Source organism: Mercurialis annua, linkage group LG1-X, assembly GCF_937616625.2.
Source record: "Mercurialis annua linkage group LG1-X, ddMerAnnu1.2, whole genome shotgun sequence".
NCBI classification, from domain to species: domain Eukaryota; kingdom Viridiplantae; phylum Streptophyta; class Magnoliopsida; order Malpighiales; family Euphorbiaceae; genus Mercurialis; species Mercurialis annua.
In genome coordinates, this window is record NC_065570.1 from 41647061 (window position 1) to 41667394 (window position 20334).

Here is a 20334-nt window from a genome sequence, read left to right on the forward strand (position 1 = left end):
GCTTAGAGAGGCTGCTCCCTCATGCGCTCCACAATCTCCTTCATGGATTTCCTTCAGTACATATGCTCCCTCCTCTACTGAAATGCATTTGGACCATGGGTGTGTGACTGAGGTCCGGTACAAGGTACCTTCTATCATGGAGTAGGCGGCCGATATTCGCACTAGTTTGGCTGCTTCTGCTCTCCCTTCTGGGACTGTTCCGTCGTTCAAGTATGCAACTATGGGTTGCATCCAAGAATCCATCTCTGTGATTGGTAAAATTTCTTCCTCGTCTATTATGGGATTCGTCCTCTCCTCTTTCATGTAGAGTGAGAGGTACAGGGGGTTTTTTGCCGCAGCTGCCTTTGCCAGGGCATCTGCCCGTGTGTTTCCTTCTCTGGGTATTGGGATTATTTCCCATTGCCCGCCACGCCTTTCTATTTCCTTTAGCATCGCCTTCGCTTTTTCCATGTATTTCGCCATATTTGCATCTTTCGTCTGGAATTGGCCCAAGATCTGACTTGTGACCAGCTGGGAGTCACTGTGGATCCTCAGCTTTTCTGCTTTTACTTCTTTTGCCAGTGTAAGTCCTGTTAGAAAGGCCTCATATTCTGCTACATCATCAGGCAGACATGAGCATCTAAGTAATCATGTGCAAGGAAAAGGAAAAAAGAATGTTTAGTGTACCTGCCACATTGTTAGTAGCTCGAAACTTCAAATGCACTGCATGCTCAACAACTATCTTATGAGGTCCGAGTAACACTATTCCTGCTCCCGCCCCCTGTTCACTAGAGGCTCCATCTACGAACAGGTTCCAGGTTATGTCCTCTGAGACTGCGTCAGGTGGCTTCTCAGTCATTTCCGCGACGAAATCCGCCAATGCTTGTGCCTTCAGCGTCTTTCTTGGCTCGTACCTTATATCGTGCTCTCCCAACTGTACCGACCAGCTTACCAGTCTTCCCGATGTTTCTGGACGATGGAGAGCTTTGCGTAAAGGTTGGTTTGTCCGGACGACGACTGTGTGCCCTTGGAAGTATGGTTTGAGCTTCTTTGTCGTAACCACTACTGCTAATGCCAACTTGTCGATGGTTGGGTAGTTGAGCTCTGCGCCTTTAAGTGTCCTACTTACATAATAAATAGGTTGCTGTTCTTCCCCTTCTTCTCGGACTAGGACAGATGCGATTGTCTCCTTCCCTACTGAGAGGTATAGGTATAGCGTCTCTCCCGCGATGGGTCTGCTCAGTAGTGGTGGTTGGGTCAGGAAAGACTTCAGATTTTCGAACGCTCTCTGGCACTCTTCGTCCCAAGTGAATTTTTTCATATTCCTTAGCTGCTTAAAAAATGGTAAACATTTTTTAGCCGATGAAGAGATGAAGCGTCCCAGAGCTGTGACACGGCCATTCAACTTCTGCACCTCTCTGATGCTCTGTGGAGGCTTCATGTTTGCTATAGCTTGGATTTTTTCGGGGTTAGCTTCTATGCCCCGTTGGCTGATCAGGTATCCTAGGAATTTACCAGCTCTGACCCCGAAGGCGCATTTGGCTGGGTTGAGTTTCATGCTGAATTTGTTTAAGACTGAGAAAGTTTCTTCTAGGTCTTGGGCGTGTGTCTCCTCCGTAAGGCTCTTCACAATTATGTCATCCACGTAGGCTTCTACATTCCTTCCTGATTGATCTTTGAACATGAAGTTGACCAATCTCTGGTACGTTGCTCCTGCATTCTTCAGTCCGAAGGGCATGACGTTGTAGCAGTACGTCCCCTGGTCTGTTACAAAGGAAGTCTTCTCCTGATCTTCTTTGTCCATGGGTATCTGGTGGTACCCCTGCGCTGCGTCTACAAAACTGTACAAGAGGTAGCCTGCGGTTGAGTCTACTAACTGGTCTATGCTTGGGAGCGGGTAACTGTCTTTTGGACAAGCCTTGTTCAAGTCAGTGAAATCCACGCACATTCGGTACTTCCCATTTGACTTCTTTACTAGGACGACATTCGCTAACCAGTCTGGGTAAAAAACTTCTCGGATGAAACCAGCCGCTTCCAATGTTCTAACTTCGTCCGCGATGATCTTTTGTCTTTCTTCTGTGAATCGCCGTTTCTTTTGCACCACAGGTCTGCTCCCTGGTTTTATGTTTAGCTTGTGTGAAGCCACTTCTGGGTCGACTCCTTTGATTTCTGTTGGCTCTGTGGCGAATGACTCTGAGTTGTTTTGTAGGACGGACTGTATTTTTTCTTTTACCTCTTTTGGGACCTCTGTCCCTATCTTCACTATCTTGTTCGCAATTATTTTGAAGTCCTCCATGTCTCCGACTGGTTCTGCGCCTTCTACTTCTTCTTCGTCTACGACTATCCCTGGGAAAGTGGCAATTGGTAGGCTTTCTCTATCTTCCGTTGTTATCATGCAGCATTCCCTGGCCATTTCTTGGCTTCCCCTTACTACCACTGTTCCCTCTGGGGTAGGCATCTTTAACGTCAGTAACCTAATACTGGTTACCGCGCTTGATTGGTACAAGAAAGGTCTGCCAAAGATTCCATTGTATGCTAGAGGTAGATCCACCACGTTGAACTGGGCATGCAGTTTCTTGAGTGGCCCTTCGGTCTTCTCTCCTAGCTCTACATACAGGTTCACAGTTCCTTCTGGCCGTATCGGCTTTCCTCCGAGTCCGATGAGTGGGACAGACGCTCTTCGTAAATCAGTAATTGATCCTTTCATCTCCTTGAAGGCCTCTAGGGTTAGTAAGTTCACCGAACTTCCTTCATCTATCAGGATGCGTTTAACCATGTGGTTTCTTATGACAGCCTCTATCACCAATGCGTCATTATGAGGTCCTCGCACATGTCCGCCATCTTCGGGGCCGAATGAGACTTCTTGTGTTACTTCCCTTTCGATTGCGAAGATCGTCGCAGAGCCTCTTCGGTTCCTCTTCTTCTTTTGGGAGTTGCTATAAGGGTCTCCTCCTTCGATGACATGTATTACTCCTGCGACCTCTTTGGCTTTCTTCGTCTGTTCTTCTTTTTCTATGGCGTCTCCTTTCCTTTTTTCTCCTGTCTTTTCGTGGGCGAATTTTCTTAGCACGCCGGATTGGATTAGCTGTTCTATTTCTCTTTTAAGGTCCCAGCAACGATCTGTGTCATGGCCGTAACCTTCATGAAAACGACAATACTTGCTCTTGTCCCGTTCTTTGTCTGGGTCCATCCTTCTGGGGGTATTAAACAGCACTCGATTTTGTTTCATCCAGTTGAGTATATAGACTGGGGCTCGATTCAATGGCGTGAAATCGTAAGGTCTGCTCAGCCCTCCAAATCTCTGTGTCCGAGGTCTTTTTTCTTCCTTCTTTCCTCGGTACCTGGGGCTATCTTGCTTCGTTGTCTCCGACTGCTTTGTTAGGGTTCTTCTTGCTTCGTCTAGTTCCACATATTTGTGTGCTATCAGCATCAAGTCCTGGAAGGTCGTTGGCTTTTTCATCAGGATTTTGTCTCGGAGTTCTTCGAATCGGGTTCCCATCTTCATAGCCTCTATGGCTGTGTCGTGGTTGAGATTTTCGATCTGGACTGCCTCTTTATTGAATCTTTCGACGAAGTTCTTCAGCGTTTCTTGGTCTCCTTGTTTGCACTTTCGCAAGTCACTGGAATTTTTCTGTAAGGGAATGTTAGTCCGGAAACGTGCTTTGAATCCTGTGGCCAAATCAGAGAAGCAACCGATTGAGCCAGCTTTGAGGTGTGAGTACCACTTCTGTGCCGAACCCTGCAGCGTTGCTGGGAACACTCTACAGAGCATTGGGTCTGTCACGTCTTGTAGCATCATAATTGTTTTGAACTTAGAGATGTGGCTCTTCGGGTCTCCTGTTCCATCAAAAGAGTCAAATGTTGGTAATTTAAATCTCGAAGGGAACCGTACCAGTTGAATTTCAGATTTGAGGGGTGAGTCTTCGTCCTCCTTGTCTTCATCTCCTCCCTTTCCTTCCTCTCGAAATTTTCTCATTGCGTTATTGATCTTTTCCTCGATGTCTATTTGCTCCTCTGCTCCTCTTCTCTTGTTTGAGGAGTGGCTTTCTCTGTCTTTCTCTCCGGCCTTCTTCTTTCTCTGCGCTGATACGGCCTCCTTGGACACGCGATTATCGTCAAGGTAGATCCGATTGCTCTTTGTTTTCTCTGCGCCTGCATCCTTCTCTTTGTTCCCCAATTCTCCTTCTTTGTTCTGTGGACGGGCATCCGCCTTATCTTTGTCTGCGTCTTTTCGCTGAGGCACTGGTTCAGATCGCCCTCTCCTCGCTCCTTCTTTCGCTCCTCTATCTTGCGTCTGAGCTTCGAGTCTGCGTCTCTCCACTGGGATCGTAGGTTGTGCTTCCTTCCCTGCATGTCGTTCTGCTGACTGGTTGGCTAGTCCCACCAAGTAATCCTGAAAATCATTAACACTTTTCATTACTGCTTCATGGTACAATGGAGGCAATGGTACGCCTTGCGGTACATATGGCGGAACAGTCGTGGTTGATGTCACCGTCCCTTCTGTGTCTAACGACGGGAACGGAATTGGTTGGACTGGTCTCTGGTATCCTTGGTAACTGGGATAACTCCAAGGAGGATATCCTGGGTACCATCCTGATTGCGGATACGACAGAGGTGCTTGATACTGGGGGGTGTAATAACCCCATGGGGACTGCGTCTGTCCCAGAATCCCCCTTCTCAGGGGCGGTGGAGTAATGTCGTACGGTACTCCTGTTGTTGGGGGAGTGAGGTTGACTCCTGGTGCAATTCTTCCTCCGGTGCTAGCTATAGGGGGAAGAATCGGGCCGCTGCTTATGGGAAGAGCTCCCGTCGTTACCACCACTCCTGGTGGCGGTGGTTCTTCCTCGTTATTCATTCTCTCGGCAAGAAACCAAAATTAAGAATTTTTAAGTACGTAGAAAACGAACTGATCGTTCCCACAGACGGCGCCAAATAATGGTTCTTGAACTGCCGGTCTGAGTTTGATCCAACCTACAAAAGAAGATAGGTTAGAAGGATTCGAGCCGGTGTTGGCTCGAATACCCTCCGATGCCTAAGTCAGATAGTTTAGAGTAATGTTGAGAGTGAATATGAGTGAAATTACGTTTACCTGACTTAGGGCTTGGTTTATATACACCATAGTCATTGTGCTGTACTAGGAGTCTTCTCCTTTATTCTGATCTCATCTTCTGGATATGATGAGATGTTCTTCGTCCTTATCCCTGATCTTCAGGGAAGCTGGACTTATCCGAGCTATTAGTTAGTTATCGTTAAGTACTGGGTCAAGGACCTGTGACTGGTCCTATCCGTTCTGGATCTGTGTCATGCCACTGTCTTCTGGTACTGTTTCGGGTGTGATATCCATCAGAGCTAAAATGGACTTTTAACCAATTTGACAACTTCCTAAGGAAATAATTGACAATCATCATTTCATTTATCTACCTAGAGAAAGAAATGAGATTCCAGGAGCAAAAATTGAGAAAAACCTTAGAAATGGAAATTCAACGGTAAATTTTGATCCGAGTTACGTCGATCGTTCCTCGAACGATATCAACGATTCTTGAAGCAAAATACTCAGAATTCAATCCTCAAAAAGGGTGAGAATATAATTTTTGGTTTGTATGCTTGAATGTGAAGAAATGTGAATTAGAATTTGTTGTGATTTTGCGGCAATGGAGTTGTGTATGTGTTTACATCAGATTAATGGTTATAAAGCTTTGATTGTTAATTGTTGTGAATGAATTATGGCTGAGCTTTTGTAGGTTTTGGGAGCATGTCAAGAATGAACCCCGATGAACTTATTTTTCTTCGCTGTGCAAAATTATGCTCGGTAGCCCCCAGCCGATATAGGGACCACGTTTTCGATGGTTTTTAACCCCGACGCGTAAGGGTTTCTAACCGAGTTAATACGCGATAATTTGACAAAATTGTAAAGAATGGTTTTAAGGGTTTTAAGCAAAGATTAAGCATGATTGAATGTTGGTTTTAAGGCATGAAAATGAATGGAATGTTAAGTGAAATGTTGAGTTTAATGTTGGTTTATGGTTTAGGAAAAAGTTGGTTATTTGATAGGTTAATCAAATAACGTTTTGAACTAAGTTTATTTAATAAACTTAAAGTCTAAAACTAAGATGGAATTGTTTTATTGACGAATATGGACTTGTAAAGCTAGTAGTATATCGAGATAATACGATTATGTCGATAAGTAAAGAATAATTTGATATTAAAATAATATCAATATCGATAAAAATAAATAGAAACGTATCGGGCTAGACTCCAATAAAGACGACGGTTATGCGAATACGTTTTTGCCTCAAGCATAAAATATATATATATAATACATTTTTACTCGATATGTATTTGAATTTGTTCAAGATCAGGCAAAGCAACCTACTACTCGGACATAAAGCTTATGGAGCTAGACGGAAGTTTTTTGATCGAAGTCTTTGGAGTAGCAAGTTGTGAGTTTATATTGATGGTTACATTTGACGTATTAAAAGTGCATTTCTTTATATGCACAATATTTATACGAATTGCATACCATTATTTATGAATGAAATGCTTTATTTGAAATGCCTACATCATTGCTTTGAAACCAGTATAAATCCGATGAAACAAGCTTCCCTATTGGCCAGCAATAGGAACTGTGTGATCACTAGTTAAGTTCGGAAATCCGCAATATCAGAATTTGAAGATATCTTCTTGGGTTATGAAAGACATGATGTTGAACTCAATGGAATATTTGGGGACCTATGTCTAGGGAGTTAAACTCGGTGGAATTATCCCAGGACTCACCTTGATAAGTTTGGATATAAGAAATGGTACGAGTTAAATTTGGTTGATCTATCCCGGGACTGTACCTTATGGTTGTGGTTGAATTCAGTGGAACTATCTCGGGACCAAACCATCATGAATAAGTTATAAGAGACTTGTTCAGCAGTTCAGTTCGTTGTGGATCTACTATGATGATGTAAGTCAAGGTGTAGGGTTTCAATAAGAATTTATATTTGAATGCATATGAATGATTTGTTTATAAGAATTGTTTAGAATGTTTTAATTAATACACATTTGTAAACTTATAAACTCACTCAATTTTGACTGACCCCGTCGATACAACCCTTTTTTTGGTGAATAAGTAATTTGATATGACAGACTTCTACAATTGTTTTAGAAGTTCCGTGTTTTGAAGTATGTACATCAAAAAGGTTTCAATCGGTATTGTTATAGTAGCCAGGTCCTAGTGTGTATATGGTTTGAGCAAATGGTTTTAAATGTTTTGCCTATACTCTATGTTGGACCCTTGTCCTTTCAAACTCCTTTGTTTTGACTTTGACAATCAACTATGAGGGTTCTAATCTTTTTTAGTGTATAGGACTTCATAGGAACAATCGGAAGTCGATTCTGAGCTTTTTAGCGAGAATCGAGTTTTTCCATCTCAAGCTGTCCAGTATCATATCACGGGCGAGATGCTTCATTCATCACGGGCGTGATTCATACATCACAGGCGCGACATTCATATCTGTGAAACCCTAGTCGAATGTTAGAGGTATCACGGGCTTCACAAATCAGACCGTTGAAGATTCAACGGATATATTTATGCTCCCCCAATGAAGTGATGATATGTGGCACTATCCGTTTGAAGGTTTTGTCTTCATGCATATATCACGGGCGCGATGGATCTATCACGGGCGCGACAGTGTAATTTTCAGCAAAAGTTATTTTGTTTGTTTTAGCTTTTGTGGGGATTGTTTTGCGTATAAATATAAATCCATTTGCAATGTTTCAAGGTTAATGATTTAAACATCTTGAAACAACAAACACACATTTTCAAATCACTTGTTTTGTTGTAGTTTTGGAGTAAGCTTGTAAACTCCTAATCACTGTAAGTTAAGAATTTAGCTTTGAGAAAACTCACCCTTTGTAGGTTCTTTATTAGCCTTGAAAAATCAATTAGTTGTTGTTTAGCTTCAAGCACTAAGTTTGGAGTTAGCTTAGAAAACTCCTTGTGAATCTCTTTTCGTGGATTCAATAGTGGAGTAGGATCGATTTGTGATCCGAACCACTCTAAATCTCTTGTGTCAATCCTCTAAACTCTGTGGTCCCTTTAACATAAATAAAAAAGCCATCACTGCTCTCCTCTCCTCAATTTCTAGAGAAGAACAAGGTTGAATTCAACAATTCAATTGTGCCAAGCAAATGTGGGAGACTCTAGAGAGCTACTATGAAGGTACACATGAAGTGAAGGGTAAGAAGCTTGAGTTGCTTCTTGGAGAGTATGAAGGCTTCAAAGGCTTGTCTAATGAAGATGTTTCCTCTATGACCTCAAGGCTTATTAAGATTGTTCATAGTCTTGAGCAACTTGGGAAATCCTTCAAGCTAAATGAAATCAATGGTAAAATCCTAAGATCCCTTCCTATTCTTCTATGGCAACCGAAGACCACCGCCAGCATTGAAAGTCATGGTTTGTCCACCTTGAGGACGGATGAGTTGATTGGGAAGCTTCTTCTCCATGAGATGTCTTACATCAAGCTCATTGAAGCCGAAATGGCAAAGGAGAAGAACATTACCTTCAAAGCTTCCACAAGTGCTCTTCAAGAAGAGAACAAGAAGGAAAGCAACGAGGAAGAACTCTTGAGGCTCACAAAGAGAGTGAAGGAGCTCAAGATGAAGGGAAATGGAAAACATGAGAGATCCTCCTCTTCAAGGAAGAGTTCAAAAGGGGCATCCAAGGCCTCTTAGGATGATGATTCTCAATCCGAATGTGAAAGCCATCATGATGCCAACTTGTGCCTCATGTCTTTTGAGGAGGAACCAACACTAGAGGTAAGCCCCAATCTTTTATATGTTGGGATGGTATTGGTGTTGAATCACATGATGCATGCTTTAATGTTAAAAATGATATTGTTCATGATATTGTTCATGATGATGCTCATGATGATGATGATATTGGTAGCATGCTTGATGAACTAGTAATTAAATGTGGTGATTATAAAGCCAAGATGCTATTTTTAAAAAATGAAGCTTCTAATGCTAACGATGAAATGATTGTTTTGACAAAAGAATTTCATGAGCTTAAATTATCCAATGAATCTCTCAAGTCATCTTTAGAATCTATCCCTAAGCAAGGTTTGAATATTGATAACTTGCTTAAGGAAAATGATCAACTAAAGAATGAAATTCCTGATTTAAAAGATTCACATTCAAGATTTGAAAAGGGGAATGCAACTTTGGATACAATTCTTGTATCTCAAAGATGTCCAACCATAAAATTTGGACTTGGCTATAATCAAAATGCTTCTAGTTCCAATGGGACTAAATTTGTGAAGTCCACTTTCCCTCAAACCTCTTTTATAGAAGTTCCTCCTAAAGAAGGTGCATGTTCAAGCTCCTAGGCCTAAGCCTTTCTTGGCTCAAAAGGCTAAGAGCAATAAGGTTACAAAACCCTTGAGACATGGATATGCTTCTCAATATAGCCACAAATGGAATAAGAAGACTAGAAAGAACTCATATGTTCATGCATATTCTCATGTTCAAACTTGTTCTCTTGCTTGTGCTTATTCTCATAAGACCTTTAATGCCAAGCCACCTCTAATGCAATCACATGTGAACCATAGTACTCAATGTTTTTATTGCATGCAATATGGTCACACTAATGGTAGTTTCTATGTGAGAAAAGTTCAATTAAGGTTAATTCCTTTGAACTATTCAAGTATTAACTTTCAAGGACCCAAAGTTGTTTGGGTACCTAAGTGATTTGCTTTGTAGGTACAATTGATGTCCACTAAACCAATCTCAAATCTCAAGGTGGATGATCAATGGAAGCTTTTGGAAAATGGCAATATAGGTAAAATTTGTATCAATTTCTATGCCATGTTTTCAAAAATTGTTGTTTGGAAGGGTAGAATCAATTTTTCAAATCTTATTCTCCTTAAATTTTTGATATGCTTTAAAACTTTTTAATGATTGAACTTGCCTTGGTATAATTCAATTGATGAGTTATTGCCTATTTTTTATCATTAAAATCAATTTAGTTCAATCAATTGAGTTTTAGGCTTGATATGCATATCAAATTAGTGCCTTGCGCCTCAATTAAATGAGAAACTAAAATTTATTTTCATAATCTCTTTCAATTAGCTCCTTTGTCCATATGTTAAACATGCTTTGATTCTTTTTGTCCTTGACAAAGGGGGGGAAGTTTCTATGCTCAAATTGCTAAGTATTTTCAAATATTTCTTGCTTACGCCTTACATATTGCTTTTATCTTATGTGCATAAAGTGAGATGGAGCCAAAATTAATTTGTCTCTTACTTAACTTAGCTATATTAGCATGTTGATTGTCAAACTCAAAAAGGGGGAGATTGTTGGAACCTTGTCCTTTCAAATTCCTTTGTTTTGACTTTGACAATCAACTATGAGGGTTCTAATCTTGTTTATTAGTGTATAGGACTTCATAGGAACAATCAGAAGTCGATTCGGAGCTTTTTAACGAGAATCGAGTTTTTCCATCTCAAGCTGTCTAGTATCATATCACGGGCGAGATGCTTCATTCACGGGCGCGACACATTGCATCTCGGGCGTGACATTCATATCTGAGAAACCCTAGTCGACCATTGGAGGTATCATGGGCGCGATGCACACATCACGGGCATGACAAATTAGACTGTTGAAAATTCAACAGATATATTTATGATCCCCCCAATGAAGCGATGACATGTGGCACTAGACGTTTGAAGGTTTTATCTTCAAGCATATATCATGGGCGCGATGGATCTATCACGGGCGCGACAGGCTCATTTTCAGCAAATGTTATTTTGTTTGTTTTAGCTTTTGTGGGGATTGCTTTGGGTATAAATATAAATCCATTTGCAATGTTTCAAGGTTAATGATTTACACACCTTGAAACAACAAACACACATTTTCAAATCACTTGTTTTATTGTAGTTTTGGAGTAAGCTTGTAAACTCCTAATTATTGTAAGTTAGAGTTTAGCTTTGAGAAAACTCACCCTTTGTAGGTTCTTGATTAGCCTTGAAAAATCAATTAGTTGGTGTTTATCTTAAAAGCACTAAGTTTTGAGTTAGCTTAGAAAACTCCTTGTGAATCTCTTTTAGTGGATTCTATAGTGGAGTAGGATCGATTTGTGATCCGAACCAATCTAAATTTCTTATGTCAATCGTCTAAACTCTTAACCTCTCTTAAATTCTTATTTCTGCTTTAAAGAATTTTAATCTTTCGATTCACTACTAAAAACCGGTTAGCCATACCCCAAAGGGTCTTTCAGTCTGATATGTATGTAAGGTTTTAAAAATGCACTTTAACCGTTTTCTTTTATGTGAAACAGGCTATGCTGGATATGAGGTATCTCATTACTAGACCCAGGTTTCTACGTATCGTTTTCATATGATGAATAGACGTTTGTAAATGTATTGCTTTGAAAATATTTCCGAAAAACGTTTTATGTATGAATATGTGATTGATCGTGTGATTAGAACGTGAAATATTTTATAGCATTTTAAGGCTTACTACGGATTTCGGAGCTACCACTCTCATTCCCTAGCGCCGGTCTCGACTCGAGATTTTGGATCATGAGAAAGTTGGTATTAGAGCAATGTTTTAGATTCATAGGCCATTGCCTGTATGTATTTGATGTTTTCTTGTACCTAGGTTTGACATTGTCACTAGGTAAACTAGGAACTACTGCAGCAATATGATTCGAGTCATGTCATTAATATGTCCTCGTTTGTCTTCAAAACTTTAAACTCTCCTGTATATGATGTGAGTTTGTTTTCGTATATGATCGATTGATTTTTGAACTCTTTTTTGTTCTATGTGAAATAAATGCATACGATGAGGACACGTGTTTCATTATCGATAAAATATGCATGTGCGATATGCATATGGAGAGTGGATTTGTGAGAAATAGAATCTCACAACATGCTATTTTGTTTCAGCATGTCTAGACAAGATAGAGCTCAAACACATGTTGTACCAAACAGAGAGGAAGTACCTCCCTTATACCAGAATGGTTTCTTAGAAGTTCAGGAAAGATTCCTGACACCCGAGAGGGAGAATCGCCGCGATAGACCGCTTGAGAATCCTCTAGTGGATTCATGCATCGAAGACATAAGGATGTATGAATATTGGAAAGAGATCTAGAGATGCAGAGGTCTCTGATAAGATATTTTCCAGAGAGAAAGGATGGTTCAAGAAAGCTTAAATAAGATTAAAGAATATCTGAATTAGTTTGCTAGATGCTTCTTCCCAGTAGGAGCCTATGCTATGGAATTTCTTCGAATGGCCGAAGAGATACCTGAATTAACAAGAAGAAGAAGTGGAGATAAACTAGATATTTGTTCGTAGGTCTAGGACTCGAATTTAGTGAATTGTTTGAGTATGTGTTTGAACACTTTTCCTACATAGCCGGTAGAGCATGTCAGATCGCTGAAACTCTTGAACGCCTGGGTAATCCCGTTCGACCAGTTTTCTATCATCGAGAGGTATCATGACCACCTGAACTCCAATTGGATGTTCCTAAACCAAGCACGCGGTTCAATCCAGCGGCAGTAACTAGGGGTAGTCTAAGGCAAGTTAGAGGTCGCCGATCAGGAATAGTGATCTGAGAATATGGTGAATCTAGTCGGGCACCCCTAGGTATGATGTGTATATGTTGCGCTATTATATGTTTAATAGTAACTATGGTTTGGCCAATAAATCAAGCCATTATAGAATATATGTATGGCATAAGAGATAGATCATTATCGAATAGATGATGTACTAGGAAATTTGAGAACCTAGATGCACAACTTTGAAATATTCCTTAGAAAGGAAACAAAACATAGAAAATACACATCGAATACACATCGAAAGAGTTGGACATACTCTATAAAATGTCAAAATATACATGAATAACATAAGTTAAGCCCCGTACATAGATCAATAGTATATGATGAAAAGATATAAAAAGAAGAACATATCAATAAGATTTGTAAAAGCAATAATGAAGAAAAGTTAAATGTCACAGAAGTTTTGATCTGAGTTGACCTACTATGTTTGCAAAAGACATAAAGTATTGATATTTCTTTTGGAAGTATAATTGTGCGTAGACCCAGCATATAGCATGCTATACAAAACATGAGAAACATGATAGAAATGCATTATAGTATAGGCATATATGTATATGTATTTTAATATAAAAAAATGATTTTCCAAAATATAGATCATGCATCATACATTTGCTGATACCAACACAAAAAGAGATTTGAAATAGCAACTCTTTAGTGATGAGAGTTGTCATCAATCTGATGCACAATTGTACTAATGTTTTAAAATAGTATGACCGAGATAGTATTTGATTTAAAAGGAAAACATTTTGAAAGTGCCGACGGACAAATTCAAAATGATTCGACATGTAAGAAAATCATATGGAAATCTCTGTGATCCCAATAATGAAACCATAACAAAGAGTATTAACAAAAGTAAAGATCGTAAAGATATAGTTCGATAGTAGATTTCTCCTATTGTAAGTAAAGCGTATGAAGGTAGTAATCGTATGAAAGGAATAAGTCACCTAGAGATTAAGATGTTCAACGATGATCGAAGATATCGACATCGAAGTATATGATCGAAGACATCGATGTAGATGTATGATCGATATATGTAACCATCACAACGATATGAACCCATGATGTGCAAGTATGTAAGTTCTAAAGAGAATATAGTTATAGATCGATAACGCTTTGAAGAAGCGAAAAAAGAAGGTGATCATTCAGGCTTGTAAGCCAATTATACATCAAAAGATGAAAAAGGATATAAAGGGAAGACTCAATCAAAGAATTGAGCTATAATACGAGGGTTTTATTGAATAGATCGAGATAATTGATATACGATTAAGATAATTGATATACATAAGGTTTGAATACCATGTGTATATCGCATAGTACTCCATAAAAATAATCGAGGAAAGGAAGTGAGGACTTTATTTGAAAAGTTAATGTAATACCCCGTATTTTTCGGCTAGTTCCGTTGAACTCTCGTATATACTTTGGGTTCATTTGAGTTGGTTTGACTACTTGGAATCATGTTTTGAAGGTTCAATACCTTTTATATGTTGTTTTTAGATATCTTGGGTGTGGCTTCGGGTTTCTGAGCGATTCCGAACTCAATCTAAAAAATTTAATTTTTTGAGTTGGCAGAAGGTTTTTGCTGGTGCAATCAGACTTAGTCGCGGGTGCGATCATTGGTAGCGGGTGCGACCAGAATTAGTCGCGGGTGCGAGTCAACTGCTAACAACTTTCATTTTTTCTATTAATAGCACCTTATTTCGACCTAATTTCATTTCCTTCAAATCTGAAAACCATATTTCGGGCTATAAAACATTGATAACTCATTCCTTCACCTTTCCTCATCATTTTTATCGTTGGTAAGTAATTTAATCATATCTCTCATTGTTTAATTCATGTTTCATTGGATTCTAGTCTCAATAGTTTTATGTGTATTATGCTTGTAGGCTTTTGATTGATTAAATTTCTGGGTATTTGAATCCTTTGACTTCCATTAAGGTTTGTGTTCAATTTCAATTAATTTCATGCAAGGATTTCTAGATTGTTATGCTAGATTAAGACTTAGGGTGTTGTGATTGATATTTTTTGTTTTGCTATTGATTCAAATCCGGAAATATTCTTAGTATATTAAATTTGGCTTATAGATGTTGCTAGTACCTTGGGTGTATTGAAATTATTGGCTAGATCTATGTTTTGTGTCAAATTGTGGGATTGCCAAGATCTAATTTTTGTTTTTAAAACATTATAGTGGCTAGAAATGGACGATATAAGGTTGATCTAATGTATTACAATTGTGGCTATGGATGTTAAATTGTTAGGTGATTTAATTGTTGGCTTACAAACTTGTTTTTTTTTGTTTTGGATTGTGCAAATGTTTTGTATGCCTAGGTATGTTAATGGCTGCCATTGGATGTTTAAAGGACTTTTTTGATGATTTTAAATCGTTGGGTTTGCTTTGGATTATATGGTAAATGATTGGTGAAATGATATATAAGTTAGGTTGAGTTTAACTATGGTTTTATTGGTTGTTTGATCTATGATTTCAGATTTGATTTTGTATATTTGAAAGTAATTAGAATCATTTTGATTTCATTCAAAGTGACTTATTTAAGTTGTAAATACTTTGGGTGAGATTTGCCAAGTGTTAGCAAATTGTGTGGCATATTGTTGCTAGTGAATTTTGGTTTGGTTAAGCTTATAAATGAGTTCTTTGTTTTCAAAATACCTTGTTTATATTTAAAGGATTTTGAACTTTGGTTTTCACTCTGGCTTATGTTGGGTCAGGTTATACTTGTGTCACCCGACATGTTGTGTTGAGCTTAAAGTATGGCTTACGGCTAATGCACTACTCTAGGATTTTAATTTGTTTTAAAATGTTTTATAGGTTTGGTAAGAATTCTGGCTTTTGTTTTAAAACGAGAGCTTATCTAAGCTTGATTGGTTTATGGATTGGTAGGTACATATGTTATAATTTTTATATGTTGGCATGTCTTACTTTGGAAATTTATATTATGGCATGATGTTGGAGTCTCGGGTTTGAGCCGAGCTTTTGGTTATATAAATGTTTATATAAACTGCTAGACTTAGGTATGAGTCTCGGTTGACCCCGAGCAGTGGTTTTCTTGCAGGTTTTTATGATTGTGTGGTTACCTGCAAGGCTAGCAACGGGTTTCGGTATAACCATATCCATACCCTAGTGCCGGCCATGATCTCTAAAATTTGGTCGTGACAAAGTTGGTATCATAGCTTTGGTTTCAAACCAAGGCCATTTTGCATGTTATGTGTTTACTTGTTTAAGGCATGTTAAGTTGTTGTGTCATAGGATCTACTGTGGAATCAGGATTCAAGTCTTGTCTATTGAAACGTCATCTTTTGTTTTTCAATTTTATTCCTTCACCAATAGGAATGTTATGTGCCAGTCTTATGTGTTATTGATGCATTACTTTGGAATGTTTATTATTCATATTTTGGGTGTTTTAATTGTTTGTTGTTGCGCCTTATTTTATGTGTACTTTGGGTGTTGCCTTTTTGGCTGTATTTTGAGGTTTGCTTGTTTCATTCTTAGGAATGAACACCCATGCGCGTGCTGCAGCTCAGCCGAATACTGATGCTGATGATGCTATATCAGTAGAGGTTAACCAGAATGAACCGGGGTTTCAATTTGGTAGAGGGAAGGCTGCCTCAGCACCAGGTGTACAACAACCGCCTCTGGATCTGTTTGATTTCAGCACGTTCATTCATGCTGGGGATCGGTGCACTACAGAATAATCAGGTGCAACTGCAGGTGGATCAAGTCACCATGCAAAATCAATTTGCCATGCTAGGGCAGCTAGTGCAACAACAGGTACCACAGACTGGTGGTGGTGTTGGTTGTGGTGTCAGATCCATTGATAATGATCTGGTGTTTGCTTACATGAGTCTAAAGCAGATTGAGTTTGATGGCGATGGTGATGATTTAGATTTTCTAGAGGTTAAACAAAATGCTTAGACGTTATAGGCTACTAAGATGTAGACTATCGTATTTGTGGAGATGTCCTTGAGAGGTCCTTTTAAGGACTGGTTTCGCAGGGTCATTCGTCTTGAGATGGTTACTGCTACCTCGACATTTTGTGGCACGGTTAGAGAGTTCTTCTTACAGTTTTCGATGACAAAAGGTCACAGAGATAGATTGCTGACTTTGGCTAGATGCGATATGTCGGTATAGTAGTATACGACACAGTATGTGCGGTTTAATCATTTTTCCCCAGACTTGTAGACAGATTAATTGAATCTAAACGACCGTTATGTGAAGGGCTTAGGCCCTAAGTTTGTTGGACTCTTGACAGAGACGCATAGGGATTTCACACGAGTTTTGTGGTTAGTGCTCGTCGTCTAGAGAGCACTTTGCTTCATTTTGGGGAGATCTCTATAACTAAAAAGAGTGGCAATGTTGTTCTTAGTGGTGGCTAGCAGAGTGGTAACATCAGTTATCAGTAAAGATATTCCCAGTTCGAGGCCAAGAATGATCGGGAAGGGTATCAGCCATACTTGCGTAGTTTTGGTCATAGTGGGTGTCACGACCCAATATCTCATGCCGAGGCCAGTGCTAGAGAATGGGAATGTTAGTTCCAAAAGCCGTAGCAAGCCTAAAACCATAAAAACATTTTCGCAAAACATTAATCAGACATTGGCATATAAGCAGAAGAATTTACACACACACATCTTTATACACTAGTAACTTACCAGTACAAACTACTTAGGCTTACTGTTTCTGTATCTTGTACGTATTAGCCCTATACATACTAGTATTCAAAACCATATCATCGTGAGTATTCACCTTCCATGTACAAAACATATATAGCTACAAAGACAGCAAATGAAAACCGACATCGTATTAAAATGCTGTACTAGACCACATCTCTGGTCAGACAAGACACTACTACAACAACTACTGAAGTCCAGACTACACACGTCAAGATTGACTTCCGATCAAGAATGGACTTCTAGACAAGTCTAGAGTTTAGGTACCTGAAAGAAAACATTATGGGGGTTAGCTTAAAGCTGAGTCAGTTATAGTTACTCACCCTATTATCAAAATAACATCGCGTTTTAAAATCATTTTGTGTAAAAACAAACATTTCATATACATATACTTTCAAACATTCAACATAGGCAAATATGCAATTCAAACAAGTCTTGATCTTAGACTTATATCGCTCTAGGTATTTTTCTAGTCTTAAGGAAGGTATTGCCTTTTCTATCCATCATAAATTTGGGGCTAATTCCACTACACACAGTATATGAATTAATCAACCAGACATAAATACAAAATGCCCCAGATAACTCAACCGAGCTCACACCACACAACATCACAAAACTTCAACACCTTCGCACAACTTCACACATACGAGAGGTTCCATGGTAAGTTAGTTGGATTCGTTTTATGTTTGTCTTCTACACTTTACTCGACTCTGTGATCACATTTTTAATTCGAACCATACATATATTTATAATTTTCATGTACAAAGCAATACAGTAATACAATAACAACCAATCCAACCCAATATAATTAAGTCGTATACAAATGACACAAACCAATCCAATCAACTCAAGCCAACAAAAAGAATCCAAACCAAACAATACAAATCAATCCATATATATAACAACCAATCCAATCCATATACAAACAATTCAAATGATACATATATGTGATGCATTTAAATACCGTTCATATAGCATATTAAATAACATTTAATAGGATAATGCGAGTAAGAAAAATATACTCACAACTTGCTATTCCAAAAATCGTCTTTTACTATAGCGTAAGCTCCCTGAACTCCTTGTCCGCTAGTAAGTCTCCTTATCGTACCCAAGACATTTAACAAATGGATCTTGAGTGAGATTCTAATTCAATAGATACATAGACTCGAGATTAAACACGTACATAACTTGTTGCATTATCGACCCCGTAATCCCCTACATTTGCTAATAGTAAAATAGTCTGACCTCTAAACGGAACTTGCATCAGAATGTCCTCTACCGCTTTCATTTAGGTCTCGGTCTAATACTAGCACCCGAAGGTGTCGGAAACTACCCCAGAAGTTAATAACTTGGGGCTCTCCTGATATTAAAAATGTTACGTGCAACTTAATGTTATGCTTCTTTTGGGCCACTTAGAGGCCGGATTTGTAGAAACTCAAACCTAAACTTTTGTAGATAACACCTTTAAGTTTTGGTACCAACAAATGGAACTTAATTTGGAGTTGCATAGCTTAAGATATTGCCCTTGCAATATCCCTGTTCTGCAGCGCAACAATTCCAGCAAACACTCGATCCAAAACATATCAATCTCAATCAACTTAAATTCAGCTCTAACTACCCAAATTAAAGCTCATTACTAACAATTGATCCTCACATTATCATCTCAGCTCCATGGTTGAATGCCCTAGCCCAATCCATTTCATAATTTCATTCATCATCTATCAACAACACTCATTAATTGCTAACAATACAAACATCTTGAGATTGCCGAATACCCTAACAAAATTCCTCGATCAACACTTAATAAATTTCAGGATCAAAACCTCTCCTCGGTTTATGAAACAAATACCAAAGGATTAAACATGTATTCACCATCCATATCATCCATTTCAAGCTTATAATCACCTATAGACATCAATTCACAAAATCTCTAAATAAATCAATCAAACCCGAATTGAAACAGTAGAAAATGTAACCATATATTCTCACCCTTACCTCAAATTTAAGCAAAAATCTAATAGAGGATCCTTTCCTCGTTTCTTTGCCGCGAGAATCGCTCAATTTCATTAAGAAACGAAAACGTTATGGGCAATTGAAGTTTTGAGGGTTTGAGGATGAAAAACATATGGGTTGCTCTGTTCTATAGCAAAAGAAATGAGTTTTGGCTGATTTAAACTTCATTCCTTGTATCTATAATTATGGCTAAAATCCACCTTTAATTCTTAAAGAAATCGACTCAAACCTCTTCGATTTCTAACTTAAAACTTGCCTGATTTCATTGATTAAATATACGATTTTTAAACCCTAGTAAATTTTACATTATTTATTGTCCAAATAAATAATATTACCTTAATATCTCATAATTCTATTTCCAATGATTTATTTTGGCAATTTTGGCCAAAAACGCTCCATTTCCAATTTTGAGCTATCTTTCACTTTTTCTCACTTTTTCGTTCAAATTTCACTTTAAAAATTATCGGCAACTATTTTATCGATATTATTCTCGTCTATAATCTATTAAATCTCTATTTTTTGAATTAAAAGCTTATTTTTCAATTTTAGGCTAAAGTGTACTTTCAGCCACTTTCTCTTATCTATCTTTTTTATCCAAAGATTCCTTCCCTTTTTGAACTTTTGAGATAGAGTTATTTAGAGAAAGAATTTCACTTTTTAATTTATCATCTTCATTAAGCAAGACATTGACATCTTGCTTAGGGATAGATTCTAAAAAAAATTTAAGTCTTGAATTTCTTTCTTCACATTTAGCATCTCAATTTTAGCCATGGAGGCTTCGTTTTTAAAAACTTTCATTTTGGCATGATAGTCACTACACTTAGTTGTTAGCTCATTTATCATGTCATAGAAATCATCATCAACATCAAGAGACAAAGAATCATCAACTAACACATTGCTAGTACTACCAACATTTTTCATAGCACCAATTTCACTAGAATTAACATGTGTTTCTATACCTGTACCATCCCAAGAGAGAAAGGGTACATAACTTACCTTGGATGTAGATTCCTCTCCAAAAGCCATGAAGCAAAGATTTTCCCTTTCTTCCTCTTAACATTCT